The 14,394-nt window shown below is 43.7% G+C and overlaps 1 long non-coding RNA gene across 1 annotated transcript; it reads right to left on the reverse strand.

Annotated features, from left to right (window-relative positions):
- Positions 1 to 5,062: 5,062 nt before the first annotated feature.
- LOC125883122 (uncharacterized) lies at positions 5,063 to 6,717 on the reverse strand. The gene is made up of 3 exons (XR_007448462.1): positions 6,601 to 6,717; positions 5,415 to 5,460; positions 5,063 to 5,120 (listed from the first exon to the last, which is right to left on the reverse strand). It is a non-coding gene; the product is annotated as an uncharacterized LOC125883122 (long non-coding RNA).
- Positions 6,718 to 14,394: the final 7,677 nt, after the last annotated feature.

Raw genomic sequence — 14,394 nt, forward strand, 5'->3', positions numbered from 1 at the left:
AATGTTACGTGCCGTAGAGTTTGTGGTGTGTGTGGGTGTCTTTGTGTTTGTTTGTTACAGGTGCGTGTTGCAGGTGTGTTCCCTGAATGGTGCCTCGCAGCTGGTGCCAATCAGGTGGAGGATAAAGGAAGTGGACCGAGGCCGCCGGCTGTCAGTGGACTGCTAGTACTCCTGGGAACCGTCTCACCACCACGTGTTTTAGTGTAATACCAGTGTGTAGTGATATACCGTTTAGTGTCTAAGATCTGGTGTTTTCTGAGTTGTATTGATTGTGCATTGTCGTCCCTCCTTTTGAGTGGACTGTTTTCAGTTTATAGTTAGTTCTTATCATCCTCAGTTTTTGGGGGATTGTTTTGTGTTCGAGTTTACATTTTTGTTTAGTTAATAAAACATTTGGCTTACGTAAATCCTATCAGCGCTTCATTTTTCCCTCTCCGGTATGTATTGTTTATTTAATTATTACGGTTATTCCTGAAACTTCCTAGACAAGTTGGAATGTAACAATAAATATGAAGAGAAATTATGAGACAGAAAGTCACAACAAATTAAATAATTAGATTAAACGTCAGTGAGACAAAGATTCAAAAGTACAAGACAAAAACTCAAAGTATGACACAAAAAGTCAAAAATATGAGATATAAAATCAAAATAATGAGACAAAACAAAAATAATGAGGCCAAACAAATTAAACTAAGACAAATAGTCAAAAATATGAGATAAAAAGTCAAAACTGAGATTAAAAAAAGTCAAAATAATGAGACAAAACAGGCCAAGCTAAGACAAAAGGTCAAAACTGAGATAAAATAATGAGATTAAACATCAAAATAATAAGACAAAAAAATCCAAACTAAGGCAAAAAGTCACAAGCACAAGACAAAAACTCAAAAGTATGACACAAAAAAATAAAAATTATGAGATATAAAAGTCAAAACTGAGATAAAAAGAAGTCTGAATAATGAGAATAAATGTCAAAAATAAGGAGGCCAAAAAAATAAGACAAAAAGACAAAAATGACATAAAAGTCAAAAAAAATATAAAAAAAACCCAAAAGTCTAAATTGTAACATAAAAAGAACAAATTGAAAAACAAATACTCTAAATTCTCATTATTTTCCATCACAACTAACTTCTTTCTTTTTTACTGGCGGAAATTTGCACAATAATCCATGCTGAGTGAAGTGATCTAAATTTGTTTCAGTTTCAGTTACTTCAGATGTTGTTTTTAAAACTCTGTTCTGGTTTGAGACTCATTTCATTTGCATGATTATTCATTTTCAAAGATTCAGCTGCTCAGATTTGACATCTTTTGACAGTTTATACAGTGGTCTGAAACTTAAAACATGAAGACATGTTTGACAGACAGACTCAAAATTCTACAATGTTGAGATTGAAAGTTGCCTCTGAGACTTGAAAAACAGGAAATGACAAAAGCAATCTCACCACCCAGCTATTTGACAGCATGGACAAGAACTGCCTAAAACCACACAACAGCTGATGACATGATTCTGGCCGACCACACATATGTTTCCTGTTAGGTAAAATGACAGCAGTAAGCCCTTGAGGGAATTTCCCAGCTGTGACTCAGCGAGCTTGTGCTTGACTTAACAACCACCTGAGGAACCTCTCAGCCACGTGTCATATCAGGGTGTTTTTTACACAGTTATACAGGTGAGAGTTCAGCTCCTGTTTAAGGTGAATAATAAAGATCTCATAGAAATTATGAAGGCAGATGCCGGCAAAGGCAAGCGTGTACTTGTTTCTGCTCTGACAGTTTGAAAGAGACCAATCAGTTCTTACTGGCAGTAGTGTCTCATATATGACCTCTTAACAAATACTGTCAGCAGTTTTTGATTGCAACATTACAAACACTGACATAACTTTACATGCCCTGTAATATGGCTGATAATGATTTACAGTAATGAGCTGTACTGAAAGTCATCATATATTAAGAACTCCAGTGGTTTATAAATACTTGATTAGTAATCTGTGCTGATGTACACGCTCAAGGCATCTTTTTTAAATTAAACTAAGACACAAAGTCAAAACTGAGATAAAATTATGAGACAAAATGTCAAAAGTACAAGAGAAAAAAAAGTATGACACAAAAAGTCAAAACTTGTGATAAAAAGTCAAAACTGAGATAAAAAGAAGTCAAAATAATGAGACAAAACACCAAAGTTAATGAGGCATGAGGCATCATGTCGTCTCACAGCAAGAGGGTTCCTGGTTCGAACCCAGAGTGAAGGGTACGAACCCAGAGTGAAGGGTACAAACCCAAGGTGAAGGGGTCAAACCCAGAGTGAAGGGTACGAACCCAAGGTGAAGAGTTCAAACCCAGGGTGAAGGGTAGGAACCCAGAGTGAAGGGTACAAACCCAAGATGAAGGGTTCGAACCCAGACTGAAGGGTACGAACCCAGAGTGAAAGGTACAAACCCAAGGTGAAGGGTTCAAACCCAGAGTGAAGGGTACGAACCCAAGGTGAAGGGGTCAAACCCAGAGTGAAGGGTACGAACTCAAGGTGAAGAGTTCAAACCCAGGGTGAAGGGTAGGAACCCAGAGTGAAGGGTACAAACCCAAGGTGAAGGGTTCGAACCCAGACTGAAGGGTACGAACCCAGAGTGAAAGGTACAAACCCAAGGTGAAGGGTTCAAACCCAGAGTGAAGGGTACGAACCCAAGGTGAAAAGTTCAAACCCAGGGTGAAGGGTACGAACCCAGAGTGAAGGGTACAAACCCAAGGTGAAGGGTTCGAACCCAAGGTGAAGGGTTCAAACCCAGAGTGAAGGGTTCAAACCCAAGGCGAAGGGTACGAACCCAAGGTGAAGGGTACGAACCCAGAGTGAAGGGTACAAACCCAAGGTGAAGGGTTCAAACCCAAGGCGAAGGGTACAAACCCAAGGTGAAGGGTTCGAACCCAGAGTGAAGGGTACGAACCCAGAGTGAAGGGTTCAAACCCAGAGTGAAGGGTTCAAACCCAGAGTGAAGGGTACAAACCCAAGGTGAAGGGTACGAACCCAGAGTGAAGGGTATGAACCCAAGGTGAAGAGTTCAAACCCAGGGTGAAGGGTATGAACCCAAGGTGAAGAGTTCAAACCCAGGGTGAAGGGTACGAACCCAGAGTGAAGGGTACAAACCCAAGGTGAAGGGTTCGAACCCAGACTGAAGGGTACGAACCTAGGGCGAAGGGTTTGAACCCAGAGTGAAGGGTACAAACCCAAGGTGAAGGGTACGAACCCAGAGTGAAGGGTACAAACCCAAGGTGAAGGGTAGGAACCCAGAGTGAAGGGTACAAACCCAAGGTGAAGAGTTCAAACCCAGGGTGAAGGGTATGAACCCAAGGTGAAGAGTTCAAACCCAGGGTGAAGGGTATGAACCCAGGGTGAAGGGTACAAACCCAGAGTGAAGGGTACAAACCCAAGGTGAAGGGTTCGAACCCAGACTGAAGGGTACGAACCTAGGGCGAAGGGTTTGAACCCAGAGTGAAGGGTACAAACCCAAGGTGAAGGGTACGAACCCAGAGTGAAGGGTACGAACCCAAAGTGAAGGGTTCAAACCCAAGGTGAAGGGTTCGAACCCAGAGTGAAGGGTACGAAGCCAAGGCGAAGGGTTCAAACCCAAGGTGAAGGGTTCATAATTTGCCTCGAGTACGTAAAAAAAACTGAACTTTTACGCCGGATTTCGGAGAGACCCTATCACAGTGTGCTAGCTTTGCTATCAGGCTGCTAACTAGCTAACAAGCTATTTCCTTCAGTTCAGTTGCCTGTTATTGCCATTATATACAGTGAGATTGACGATTATGACTCGTTCAGCCGTGCATGCTGCTTCCAAAGCTTTTTGCCCCTTTAAACATTTTACAAGATTACATTTGAACACATTGTGAGAATCTTATAATTACCTTTACCAAATTTAAATAGCAAAAAGAGCTTAAATGCATCATTATATTACTAAATGCAACCTCCATGAGATGTTAGTTACCACCACCTGCTATCTACGACATTAACCAGCTCTCCTCCTGCCAGCGTCAACACAGATTCGCTGATGTCGCATTATCAGAGGGAGTCACTGATCAGCCTTCAAACTACTGAGAATAAATATCTGCCAATAACAGACGGATTAGAGCACCCTTATCTGAGTGTTGGCTCGTCTTCAACTCTGCTGCTGCCTAAAGTGGAGATAGCGAGTTAATCGCATAAGGCGAGATGTTACAGCAGCGGCACCAGGGGAAACACTGGCTGGCGTTTATGAAATCAAAACAAATCAACAAGCTTGACACATCGTCATGTAAGTAAGGTTATCATAACGCTACTGTAAGAGATTCTTACCTTAAGGCATGCGGGCAGACAGAAACTCCTCCGATCTAATGACATATTTTGTGTTGAAAACGACGATTTTTGAGAAAAGGTGACACTTTGCACTTTGATTCTGGCCTTGGGACCTTTGTGGCATATCATACCCCTCTCCCTCTGCCCACTATCAAATAAGTACATATATTCACTCCTGATTCTGATCGGCTGTGGCAGAGGGTTTGAATTTGACGGCTCTCTTCATAAGAAAAAGCAGATTAATGCCTTTATTTAACCAGTAACAACACTTTAATTTTTACCATCTTTGCTCACACAGACGTCACAAATCTCCCTCAAAGGGTGTTACAATCCTTATCCATACAGCATATGACGTCCTCTGTCCTTATCTCCCTTCCTTCTCTGTCCTTACTTTTTCTGCTCATTTGTTTTATGCACTCTGTGGTTTCCCCTCTCACATTTCTGTGTCAGTGAGGGACTTTGTCAGCTGATGAACCCAGAACAAACAAACACAAGGTTGGAGACAGATGTTTCTGGAGCTGAAATTCCTTCCTACAGATCAGGTCAGGACTTCCCTTGCACTGGAGACAGACTGACACACCCTGGACGCCAGCAAACCTACGTCTCTGTCGATCATTCACACGCTGTCCTGGTCCTCTTGACATGACTCAGCTGGATTTACAGGAAGTGTGTGTGTGTGTGTGTGCAGGTTTAATGTGTGAGTTTACCTGGCAGTTGGTCTTCTTGAGCAACGCCCCTGCCCCCACCAGCAGTCGAGACACGGCACTCTGAGGCTGCTTTGTGCAAGGCAGTGTCCCCCCTACATACACACACAGACACACACAGGTGTAATCAGATAAGCAATGAGAACGTGCAAACTGTCACAACCTGTCTTTGTCTTGAGAAGTGTGGTTTTGTTTTACAGGCAGAGGTGACTGGTGCACTGACCACACTGACATGAAACAGGAAGCAAACTGACATCAGAAACTACAGCAGATAAAGGAGGAGGTGTGAGGTTGGCATGTAAAACTATCAGGGCATGTGATATCAACAACAATCTGATATACACAAAACTTCCACAGAGAATCATAGAGGAAAAACAAATGGAAAGTACCCAACATTCTTCTCTCTGTCTGTCAAATCCAGGAGCACCTTAGAGCCTGAGGAGGAGAGACAGCAGACACAAAAACATTTTTCAGGAGCACTCCAACAATTTATCTTTGCACTCTTCTAACACTGTCAAACTTAAGATGGGTAGTTTAAACAGTATAAAATATAATGCTGAGATATTGTCCTTTAACTTTAGGCATTCTACTTCCTCCTTAACTTATATGAGACCTTACTTTAAATCAGGAACATTTGTCATGTCCCCTGTTTTTAAGTCCTGTTTTGCTTTCTGTTTGCTTTTGTGTCTCTTGGCTCCTTTTGTTAATTATTAATTTAGTTTATATGAAAAGTATAAAAATGTGCAGTGGACTCTGAAGTAAACAATGGTCTGCCTATTGCTGAATCATTATTGTGTCTTTATCAAACATCGAGAGCAAGAAGGTGAACAGAGGAAGATTAGAGCCGTTATAAAATCCCAGTTAAGTGTAGCAGAAGCAAACTGGTGAAACTGGTTTTGACTGTACAGTACATTCCTCAACAGTCTGTGTTTGTGTGTGATTGCACTTTACCATAGACCAGGAAGGTCAAACTCATTTTAGTTCATGGGCCACATACAGCACAATTTCATGTGGGCCAGAGCAGTAAAACCATCACATAAATTTCTCCCCCCTTTTTTTGTGTAAAGATTCTGAACACGTTCATCCATTTACAAACAAATGATAAACAGCCCGAGATATCCTAAGAAACAGATGCACATATTTAACAGTATGTCTCAGTTTTTTTTTTTTACATTCAGTCAGTCTGCTACTCACGTTCTTCACATATGACTTCTTCTCATCATTACCCCCTAATATGGGAGCTGTTAAAGACGCAGGTTACGTCATCCTCTGCCAGTGGGGGGCTGGAGCCTATCCCAGCTGACACTGAGTGAGAGGCAGGGTTCACCCTGGACAGGTCACCAGACTATCACAGGGCTGACACATAGAGACAGACAACCATTCACACTCACATTCACACCTACGGACAATTTAGAGTCACCAATTAACCTGCATGTCTTTGGACTGTGGGAGGAAGCTGGAGCACCTGGAGGAACATGCAAACTCCGTAAAGAAGGGCTCCCCCATCTCAAGAACCCTCTTCCTGTGAGGCGACAATGTTAACCACTGCACCACCACTGCCAAGTATCTACTCACTGATTATCATCCAGTCATCCAGTGGGCCAGATTGGACGCTTTGGCGGGCTGGTTCTGTCTCAGCAGAGCTGTAGACACACAGACAGACATCATCATCATGTAAGATCGATAAAAACACTCCTCTTTTTCCAAAGACATTGGATGACTAACAATGAGTAAACTGGGATTTTTTCTACTCAGCTGAACCTCTGCTCATGATGGTAATATGTGTATGTGTTGTTTCTATTCCTGTGTGCGTTCACAGAGAAGCATTGTTTAACAAAAAGGAAGAAAGAAAGAAAAAAACAAAACACGGATCTCCTTTGTATCCTGCAGGTTCTTTTTCTGCAGGGACTCTCTGGACTTTCAGTTTCACTTTCACACAAATCCACCGTCTGTGTTTTGAAGGTTTTACTTCCTTGTAGTGGAACATTTTCATTGTCTCTGAAGTCGTCAAATGGCTCTCAACAGCACATCTAAAAATACTTAATGACAGGAATGACCTCAGACACTTGCCTCCTCTCTGCCCTGTGTGTACCTGCACTGTGTGTGTGTTAGAAACACTTACAGAGCACAGCTTCAGAGGGGATTCAAAGGGAGTCACAGGCCCCGATAAAAAGATAAAACACCAGTGACTGTGTGGTGTCCAAAGTTTCCAAAGATACTGAGTCAGTTTTTATGGGTACTTTCTTTATTAGCAACCCTTTAACCACAAATTTAATCATATGAAATGTATGATGTTGTTTGTGTTTGGTTTTAGAGAGCGGACTCAGCTCTGTGGTTTGAGGTGTAAAACTGAAAGTGGACAAACACAAAACATGTCGAGATGTGAGAATCAGGATCCACAGGTTCAATAAACTGGAGAGTCCCAAGAATTACAATGACTTATTACTTAAATACTTCTCAGTCATTATGGAGCACAGTAATGGAATCAACTGCCTGATGGTTTTAGAGAAGTCCTGAACGCTGACCTTTTAAAATCCAGACTGAAAACCTTATTGTTCTCGTGTGCTTTTAACTAAATATTTTCAAAGCCACGGTCTTATTAGTATTGTTTTATCATTACAGTTTATTACTGCTCATTCTTTTCCTATTTTATTTTTCATTTTGTCCCTTTCTTTTTTTTTTTTTTTTAAATACTTGTCTGCATTGGTCTTCATAGCTTAGCGCCACTAAAGGGTGTAAGCTTCTTGTGAAGATTGATGCACTGTTAATCTTGCAGTCAAGTATTTTATACCCATAATGCGTGGTTGTGACCATCACCCACCCTCCCTGGAGACTAGCCTAACAGCCTTTATTGGAAAAACTTCCTAATATGAGTCAGAGAGGGCCGTGATACACCAAAGTGTGTCAGGGGGAAAGTAAGGAAACAAGCAAGGGGGAGGGGGTAGGTGCTTAAGTCCTGAGTTATATAGTGACAGTGCATGCGGAGAAGAAGGAGGAAAAACAAACAAATAAACAAACAAACGAAAGAAAGAAAAAAAAACGGGAGAAACAGGCAGTGTAGCTGATGTATTGTAGCCTTGAGGTGGTTGTGCTTCATGCAGATTATCAAAAATAAACATATACATGTCTACTATACTGTACTGAAAAACAAAAACAAAAGAGAAGTCTATACTGAACACCAAAAATGTGAGAGTCTTGGTGGAGGGGGAAAGCCCGATTGCAGAGAAGAGTTGCCAGCGCGGTGTGGTAGGTCTGAGACGCAAGTGGGCCCCTTTGGAGTGATCCCATCGGTTCTTTGCGATGCGTCACGGAGCTGAAGTATTGAACATGCATGCATGTATTTGAACCCTCCCAATGTGTTTATGAAAACCATCACCAGGGTCCAGGGCCAGCCCTGCGGGGGAAGGGGGGCGGTATGGCATCCCAAGAACGTAGGAGCGCCCAGACCCCAAGACCAGGGAGCCGCAGAGGCAGCAGGACACCACGCAGGCCCAAGGACCCAGGGCGGCGAAGGCCGGCACCCCCAGAGAGCCAGAGACACACCCCAGACAGGCGGGTCATTTTGTCCCTTTCAATTGTGTCGTTGTGTTGTTTTACCTCTGAATTAAACAGCCTCGCCTCACTGACATGAGAACAGGCAACCAGGCCACAATAAATATCCCCCAACTTTTCTAGATCAAATCTCCAGGGAACATTAGAGGATGTAACTGGTATAATCATCAAGCTACACTGACACCTTTGTTGATTTAAAAAACACATCTGTAAACCCTTAACAGGACAGGACAGAATATATGTTTATTGTCCACTAGAGGGGGACATTTGTCTTCAGTTTACCAGACACAAGCAACACCATAGTAAAATGCAGACTGTGGTTTAAAACTCATGAGTCACGTTACTGAGTTTAGGGCACTCATGGCACTTGGGATGAAAGTCCCTTAAATCCATTTTTAGTTGCCAGAGGGACTCTATAGCGCCTCCTGGGGCTCAAGAGCTCAAACTGGCTGTAGAGAGGATGGGTGCTATCTGCTAAGATACTCATTGCTTTCTCCCTCGTCCTTCCTGTAAAGACTCGGGTTGAGGGCTTCTGTGGCTTGTCAACTATTTTAGTTGTCATTGTCACAACGCTAGAGAGTTTACCGTTGGATGTACAGCGGAGACGACCCTACCAGGCAGGAAGGTGAATCATTAAAACACTCAGCTGCAGGTGGCAGCAGGGTGGCAGCTGCAGGTGGCCGAAGGATGGCAGCTGCAGGTGGCCGAAGGATGGCAGCTGCAGGTGGCCAAAGGATGCAGGGTGGCAGCTGCAGGTGGCCGAAGGATGGCAGCTGCAGGTGGCCGAAGGATGCAGGGTGGCAGCTGCAGGTGGCCCAAGGATGGCAGCTGCAGGTGGCAGCAGGGTGGCAGCTGCAGGTGGCCGAAGGATGGCAGCTGCAGGTGGCAGCAGGGTGGCAGCTGCAGGTGGCGGAAGGATGGCAGTTGCAGGTGGCAGCTGCAGGTGGCAGCAGGATGGCAGCTGCAGGTGGCAGCAGGGTGGCAGCTGCAGGTGGCCGAAGGATGGCAGCTGTAGGTGGTGACAGGATGGCAGCTGCAGGTGGCGGCAGGGTGGCAGCCACAGGAACAGTCCAGGCTGGAGGGACTTCACCCGCGCCTCCTCGAACGCATGGTGGAACCTGACAGTCTCCACAAAGTCAGGGTACGTTGAGGAGTAGTGGGTGAAGGCGTCCTGAAAGTTCAGAGGGAGTTTTAAACTGGACACTCTTAACTGTATTGTATGAATGAATCAGACTGAAGGACTCCGCCTTGTTGGCCATCAGAGGGGACTAAGAACGTGTCCTCTCTCGCTCCTTCTGGTGGGAGGCAACCAGATTGACAGCATAGCCCACGTCATTCTCCAGCAGCCAGTGGAAGGTCTTGCCCTGGTACCGGCCGAACTGGACCTTCCACCAGCTTGAGACGAGGGTGGTGTTGGTGGTGTCGCCACCCTCGGAGTTGACACGGACCCACGCCTCAGCATCCACCTCCTCGAGCTTCTTTGCCCTGTAAAGGGCTTGGCCCCCAGTAGTCTGCCAGAGGCCAACGGCCTGGGCCTTCTGGGAGGCCTTCATTATGAGGCCACCATTGGTGGCCCTCCTGAAAGTCGGGTGTTCCATCTAAACAGAGAAAATTTACATTAGCAGAACTCTGCAATAAATAGCCTACTTCAAGATCATGAGAAGTAATAGTAGATGATGATGATGATGATGATGATGATGATGGTGATGAAATTGCAAAATTAGAGAATCTACTGGCTGAACTGGTCCTGGGGATGCCCCTGCTCTCATCCTGAAGACAACAACTAACTGGTATGGAGTGTGGATTGGAATCTATCTTATCCTCCTCAGACCCTGCATCTTCATATGAGGACATCACATTTGGGGTTTATTTGACCTTATACTTCATTCTACTTAACTCACACCTGTTGTCTTCATTCATGGACACTTTTTGTGCCATCTAGTGGCAGTAAGAGCACAATACACTAATCCATGTAAAAACAAAATAGCAGCCATCTCTGCCAAGTCAGTCTGCAGCTGATCCCATTCAAGCTTGTTGAAGGAAGTCGGGACTTAATTACTGTCTCCTCTGAGGACATTAGGGCTCTAGGGAAACAACTCAGGATCCCAGTAACCATCATAGAGACAAGCCTCCAATCAGACATCATGCTGTTCTCTGAAACCTCCAAACAGGTGGTCATGCTTTAGCTTACAGTGCCCTGGGAGGAGAGGATGGAGGAGGGTAGCAGGAGGAAGAAGGAGAAGTATGCAGAGCTGGTGGAGGATGCCGCAGACAGCGGTGGCGTGCATGGTGCAAGCCCATTGGAGTGGGGAGGACGGGCTTTGCGGGAAAGTCAGAACGCAACGCCTACAGCCTCCTGGGCATCACTGGAGCACACAAAAGGAAAGCCATCAGCAGAGAAGGCTTCAAGATGACTGTGGATTTTTACGAACAATACTTCTTGGACACAGGCCGGGAACTGATCACTCCTGGTCGGGTCACCTGGGTGAGGGGGTCTGAAGTTGAAAGACCCAAAATCCCCTATGACCCCAGGTACTTCTCTGATGATGTGTCTAAGTACATCAAGAGATGTATGTATCAACCTGTGCTTTTTAAGCAGCTGAATTGTCGATAACAAGAATACAGATACACAGATGCAGAAATGTTGTATTTAACTTGTTCTTGTCGGTGAATCTCTCATTTTAAAAAGGGTGTAGTGAGATTTAGTTTCATCTTTATGGAGCCGCCACCACTTGTAAAAACATCATGACTATAAATACATATTGTGAAAATGCTTTTCAAGTTGTTTTTTTCTTTGACATTGTAAGAGTAAAATTATGGGGGAAAGTTCTTGATATCGTTGCACATATGTTAGTCATTGCTGAAAGTCAGATTTACAGATTTTAAATATGTAGCGAGACCTTGTACACTGATAACCCAATCTTTCCTGCATAGACACCCACAAGTGATATACCTGATGGTGCACTCTGTGGCCAGTAGATGGGGCCTGGTGTAAGTCCTAGCAAGCACAGCAGAGCGGTTTAAGGTTAACACACAGCCAAAGCATTCACATCAAGAACTTCCACAGATGTTAGTGAAACGTTTCCCACGTGAGACACACAGCTAAAGAGCAGCTCTGCATTCCCACCGGTGCTGGTTACTTCTCCTTGACTAATAATGATGACTAGGGGAAAAAAAGGACAAAAAGAAGAAAGGAAAATAAGCATTAATGATGAAGATTAAGTGGAAAACTTGCCTCCTGTAATCTGTCACTACACTGATCAGCCAAAAAATTAGAACCACTCTCAGGTAAAGTGAGTAACATTGATCATCTTGTTACAATGCAATTTTCTCCTGAGGAACTTTTGGTGCAGAAATTCACAAGGATGCCACCCAAACACCTCTGCAGATCAAGTTTCGCTCCTTATGGCAGCAGCACTCCCCGATGGCAGTGGCGCCAGCAGGAAAATGCACCGTGCCACACTGCAGAAACTGCTCAGGAATGGCCCGAGGAACGTGACAAAAAGCTCAAGGCATCGTCCTGGCCTCCAAATTCCCCAGATCCAAATCCGATCGAGCATCCATGGGCCGTGCTGGTACCTCAGAGGTACCCCTAATCCACGGTGAGGCCTCCCTGGATCGGACTTGTTCCGACATGTCAAGGCATGGACACATGACCTCTGGGTGTCCTGTGGCGTCTGGCACCGGGGTGCTGGCTTCAAATCATTTGAGACCTGTCAGTTGTGAGGTGGGGTATCAGCACTTCCCAAGATGGGAATTTCAATGGGAGATTTGGAGGCCAAGTCGACACCTTGAACTCTTTGGCCATTCCTGAGCAGTTTTTGTGGTGTGGCATGATGCATTTTTCAGAGCTCAGGAGTCCGCCATTGTTGCTGTGATGGTCGACTTTCTCACGCATGCCTAGTGACTGGAACCATAATGAGCATGTGCGAAAAGTCTCTGTTTTTATTGTAAGTTTACATGAAAACGGAGAGGGTGTTGCTTCCAAAAATCTGCACACTGGAACCAGTTTTCAAAGTGTTGCGTTTTCAGGCACCATAAACAGCGCTTTCATGTAAATGATCAGCCACAACGCGACTAACGTTTACCATCTTCTGTTGAAATCGTTGTTGAATAGACAGGACCTTACAAAACCTGTTGCCTTGCCAAAAAGCAGACTACGGCCTGAGCCGAAGGGACATGCATCACTGACATTTTCAGGTTTCAAACATAACGAAAATAATCGGCCTACAATTTGAGGTAAGGCTTATGGGTCTCTGTAGTCAATGACACTCCTGACCTTAAGTAGCCTTTTGAATGGCGTTTCCGGCCTGTGTACTGTTAAACATGTACAGAAATGACAAACAAATGGTTCCTTTGTTGTTTTAAGGAAAATAATGATTCACCCTCTTTTTTTTAGAAAAGCACCTTGAAAAAAAAAACAACCCTCAGAAAAACGTGTGACAAATGTTTATTTCTCTGAGATACTGGTATCAGCTTTGAGTTTGGGCTGTGAGGCTTTACATGATGGTCCTGTTGTGTTTTCCAGCTGTACCTCCCAGTTCTAGTCATCTGCAGCATTTCAAGAAAACATTCAGGCGCACATGAAAAAAACATTTTATTTCAATGTTTGAAACTTATATTACTCAATGACAGTGGCACTTACAGTGATTCATACAGTAAGACACTTCTCTAGCTGGGTTTCCATAACAGTTTTGCACAAAATTAAAGAGATATTTCGACAATTTCAATAAAGTACAATTGCAGCTTGCAGGTGTTTCCATTGAAAGGTGTTTGACAGCTAAGTTGTAATTCTTTTGTTAAAAATGGTCACGGCAACAGCAGTAGTATGGAGCTTTATCCCTATCTTTATTCAAGAGAGTGGTCTATCAGTTTGAGATCATTATTTATTGATTTCACGTTCAAAAACCCTGCCCTTGCACTCAAATAGCCTTTGCTTGCACAGATTATTTCACTGGTCAACAGTAAATCTGGCATTCTATTGGTTGGGGGATTTTGACAGGGTTGTTACACAAAAAAATCCAAGTGCAGGGCAGAAATCTGACAGCAGAAAGTCTGCGAGCGCACAGAAACAGTTTGAGCGCGAGGAGAAAAGCCAGATACATATATATATATATATGTGAGTGCAAGGGCAGGGTTTTTGAACGTGAAATCAATAAATAATGCTCTCAAACTGATAGACCACTCTCTTGAATATAAGATAGGGATAAAGCTCCATACTACTGCTGTTGCCGTGACCATTTTTATACAATAACGATACAGCGGATGATAGCGGTTTCCTCTGTCCACGTATCATGTCATTTTGTTTTGGTTACATGGCAGCGCGTGCGGATGGAAAAGAACCCGTCCGGTGACGTAGTGGGGTCACGTGACGTGTTAATGCACTACAAGTGTTTCCATTACACTTTTGCGACATACATCTGTATCGACACATCTGAAAAACCACCTCATGAGAGTGTAAAACCGTTCTAGTGATATTTGAGAGGTTTGGTCCATTACCTATATTTCTATTGCGCTATTTAGATTTTGCGCATTTCTAAGGTAATGGAAACACACAGCTTCTCTTACCTTTCAAATGAGACCATGTATGGGCATGTACTAACAATGGAACAAGAACAGTTTTCGATTTAATTTGGGTATGGCTTTGATAGGTTTTTATTTGACTCATGTCCAAAATCTTACCAACAATAATAATATCATTAATAATAATTATTTCTCTTGTACTGTTCTTTCGTACATTTGAGACTACAAAAGTGCAAAAAATAGGCTATATGAAATTATTCCAAGAGGACAAATGCCCACCACTGAAAAACACAT

Source organism: Epinephelus fuscoguttatus, linkage group LG22 (genome assembly GCF_011397635.1).
Source record: "Epinephelus fuscoguttatus linkage group LG22, E.fuscoguttatus.final_Chr_v1".
Lineage (NCBI taxonomy): Eukaryota > Metazoa > Chordata > Actinopteri > Perciformes > Serranidae > Epinephelus > Epinephelus fuscoguttatus.